Raw genomic sequence first — 4,937 nt, 5'->3', positions numbered from 1 at the left:
CCCCCCCCCCCTCAAAATCTCTTAAAACTCATTACTCAACTTGCAATGTGAAAATTACTTGTAAATATTAGAAAGAATATTCTTTTTCATTTAGATTTTTCACTCGGTATTTTGTATATGTTCTAGGGTCTAATTTAGTTTTATGCTAGAAAGTCTTATTTTGAAGAGTAAAACGCTTCCTATTAAAGATGTTTTCATATCTAAAACTTGAACTTGAAATATCCTATTAAAAATGAAGAAATACTTATCGTTTCACTATAATGAGAAATAGTTAAAAGAATTTACACCAGTAGATCGATTATTAATTTTTTTTTTGTTTCACTATTAATGTTTGGTTTACTATGTCAGTGTTGATCCTAAAGTTGTGGCCTTGTGGATATATATTAATACGTAATCTGAGTAGCTTGATCAAATCTTCTCATATAAAAACATATGTCATTCACTTTTCATATTTTTATCTCATAAATATTTTTATATTGGGAATCTTATGTTTAATTTGTATTAATTACTTTAATTAGATTAGTCCTAATTCGTAACTGTGTAATGACAATAGTCAATATATATAACAATTGGATTACTATGACTATATCTAGCAATTAAAGATGGCTTCTATTGGATTACTTGATTTACACATATCAAAACTTATAAAGTTCTAAATTATGCAGTATATATATTATATATCAAGATCTTTTTTCATTCGGATTTTATTGGACCAGAGCTAGAAGTCTATTTGATCAAATTCAATAATTTTTGCTCAAATAGTGTATTTGTATTAAGAAGTTTATCCAATCACATGCGCAAATATCAGGTTTATTATAATCTAGTTATCAACACTTGAAATCATTATTATAAAAATTCAGAACCCATAAAATTAAAATTTTTGCTTCATCTCTGATTCTTTACGATAGATATTACTTTAATAATATTCAAATATTGCACGGTGATCCGTGTTCATTCATATGAAATTTGACGTAACCTATATCGTTTGAGTCAGAATGTAAGCTAGTAATGCTTTTAACTAGGACACTATTTTAATGATTTTCTTTAAGAGTAGTTAGCTATAGATCATTATGATTAATTATCATGTTGCGTGTAACGTGGTTTTAGACCTACCTAATGAGAGGTACACTATTTTTTATTAGTTTTTTAATGAGAAAATGAAAGGATATATATAAATTGCTTTCAAGCAAATAATGGCAAAGATTAGAATAGTGATTAGATATTATAAGTGTTTGTCTCACGTCAATGTTGGATACTTTTTTTGAATTTGTGTTGTGATTGTTTAATTAAATAACATTAAGCATGAGACACGCAATTCCTTGAAATACATATACTCCGTATTTCAATTTATATGACCTTTTTGAATTTCGTTATTATCGAATTCTTTGTCTTTATATAGAAATTAATTGTACGTACTTGAGTTAAGAGACTTTCGAAAATAATCTCTCTGTCTTTAAAATAGTGGTAAGATTTGCATATATTCTATCTACGAAAATTTTATTTATGGAATTTCAATGAATATATTATATATATATATATATATATATATTGCACATGAGTTCACACGCAATTTCAGGAAATTAATAATTAATATATTGTTACAACATAACTACATGTTACTTTCATTTCAAAAATTCAGTTGAAAATATTCTACTAGCTGAAAAATCAATTGGTTGTGAATTTCTTAAAACATTAATCAAAATAAATAAACATAATTCTTTAAATTATACTGAAAGATCCAAATAACTTTGAGCTACATAATATTAAATTCAAATAAATAAGATCTATGCAACGTTTGTTTTATTTGTCCAGGGTCCATTTCAAAAATTAATTGCTTTTGTGTTATAAAAATGAAATTACACCCCTCCCTTAAATTTATTTATCTTACTATTTGAATAGCTAAAAGAATATCTTTTTGTCATAATTTTAAAAACACGTTTAAATATTTTATGTTATTAGCACCCCACACTATTTTTTTTAATATTTGTTATTATTTGAGCAATTAATATTGTAACTTATAATTTTCTTCTACCCCTAGTACGAAACTCTTATCATCTAGATAATTTTCTACTTATAATATTTTTTATATGAATTTTAAATATATAGATTTAAGATTAAATGAAGTTTTTATATTTGAATTACATTGGCTCATTAAAAAATACATTAATTAACAGGTCCACCATGTAATCAGTGTGAGACTTAAATTTAATCAACAACCCCCAACCCCAACCCCAAAACCAGCACCTAGAAAAAGAAAAAGAATTCTCAGTTTTATTTAAAAAGTTATTTCTTCAATTAAAATCATATCTCATCTACTTTTAAGTAATTAAAATTATTGGAATACTTTATTTTTTGGGTGAAATTTAGATATATCGACTTTCTCACCAATTAAAAAGCAGCTAGCAAGAAATAAAAATATATATGTAGTTGACAATGACGATGACAAAAATTTCGTTAAAAATATCTAAAATTGATATATATATATATGAAAAATAATATATATTTGATATAATTTTTACTATATATAATATAATTTTTTGACGAAAATATTTTATTGACCTCTCTGAATTAAATGTGACTACGCTACCTATCTTTGATGAGCTAATAAGACGAAAATGCGTAGCAGAGAAATCAAAATAAATTACATAACTTGAAAGTGATCAAACATTAGTAGACTCTCTCTATATCTCATATGCCATATCATCTGGTCATTCAAAAGTCTCTATCTTAGAAAAATCCAACTAAATCGAGGCAGATTCAGAATACGAATTTAAAATTTCTAAAATATGAAAATATAATTTTTATCAAAAAAGAGAGGGAGAAATAATATTAATCAAGTGCACTATTTTGTTTTTGTAAAATTTAGAAATTCAAATATTATTCGACTCATATTAACCAGATACTTTTTAAAAATTTTTTTAATAGAATTAATCTACTGTTCCATTTCATATTTTTGTAAAAAATATATTTGATATGAAACGGAAGAGTGAAATTAATTCTCTCTCTCTATCTATATATAAAAGTTTCACGTATATCATAATTTAAACCTAAACATTTCGTAGCGTAGAGCACTAAAGAACAATAACAGGGGGAAAAAAGAATATGCTAATTCACGTTTAATGTAACGCAAATTATTGCTCTTTCTGTTACCCCTTGACAACACCACATGCTCTTCCTCGTTTGAGACGACACAATTTATATACAACATGGTCTAGGGGTGTGTTTTCTATGACTATTTTTTTGGCATAAATATATCGCGCCTGTTATTTAAATTTGTTAGAATTTTTTATTTGATATTTAAATTAACTTATATTTTATTAAATATCTTAATTCTTAATATAGTATGTCAATCAAACATGTTAAGTTCAAATTTTAAAAACTCTTTTATTTTCATTAGTTCATGAGGTTATGTTAGGTTAACCTTATAATATATGTCGGCTCATTTTGTGAATGTTGATGTGTATGATTAAAAATGATGTATTTTATATATTTAACTTAACTAGAGTATCAAATACACAGAATGAAAACATAAACACCATAACTCATCGTTAAAATGTGTTTTTAAATTTTTTAAAATAGTTTAAATAAGTAAAAAATTAATAAATAGTTAAAATATAAAACTCGACAGAAAATAATATCCGCCCAATTTGTCTCATTATGTATGGACCACAATTGTTATTTCTTTCTCCATATGCATCACATATATTTGACAAAATAATATAATGAATAATGATCGATAGTATTAGTTGAAATTAATATTTGTTAATTACAGGCCAATCCTCATAAATAGAATCTTTCGCCGCTAAACTTCTAGAAAAACTTAAATTTTTTCTTTGAACAGAAACTTAAAGTTGATTAACACTGAATTTGATTAGCAAATTGAGCATTAATTATTGTTTTTATGTCACTGTCATTTCTTCAACTCCTTTTTTAATTTTGCCTACTTTAATTAGATTAAGAATTTTGTTAGATTTGAGTATGATTTTCTACTAGACGTACTTTTTTTATCTACGCTATTAGCATTATCCATATAGTTTCTTAGTCTTCTATTCATGTACTTTTTTATTCTTAGGTTACATTATATTATTGTCATAATTATTTTTATATATATAGTGCTATTTTGTTATTGTTATCGTTTTTATTTTTATATTTTTATAAATATTTTATCGTAAATTGATGGTTCTATCTCTTTTAAATGGGAATAAGATTTGCATACACCTTACATTATTAGATCTCACTTATAAAATAACATTAATAAGTTGTTGTAGTACCTTTCTAAGCCTAATTTGTGTTTTATGTTCAATTGCCTCGATTTAAAAATTGGTAATATCAAATATTGTCTTGTCTTCAAAAGTTCCTAATTCTTTTTCCATGAATTTAATCTCTCTTTGTAGTAGTGGACAAATAAATAAAAATATTTTGAGGGATATTCTTGGACATTACAAATAATTTTACAACTTAATTACTTAAAAGCACATTTTTAAAAACAATTTATGTTATTAATGTAGTGTAACATGTTTAAGTTAATTATTTATCATTTTTGCATGTCAATATTTAACACTACTTGTTACAAGAAGATACTCCTGATTTTGTAAATATTTTTTTGTTACTTAAATGACCGTCATTCAATCTCTTCAACCAAAAATAATCTATCTATATATATATATATATATATATATATTTATTTACATCATGTATATATCCATATATGATTAGTGTATAACATATCTATAATTACTTTAAAAAATTAGTGAATCAAATATCTTATTTTTAAAATTATTTGATATTATAAAAGAATTGTTTACTATTGATATATTCGAGTCATAAAGTCAAACTCGAAACCTTTATTAAAAATGAAAGATTAATTATCATCATCAATAGCGAAACTATGAAATTTTTCGTAAAAGGTCTGAAGAACTAAATGGGGAATCGATAGC

This window comes from Solanum pennellii, chromosome 8 (assembly GCF_001406875.1).
Source record: "Solanum pennellii chromosome 8, SPENNV200".
NCBI classification, from domain to species: Eukaryota; Viridiplantae; Streptophyta; class Magnoliopsida; order Solanales; family Solanaceae; genus Solanum; species Solanum pennellii.
The sequence above is the reverse complement of the archived record's forward strand: the minus strand, read 5'-3'. Positions refer to the sequence as shown.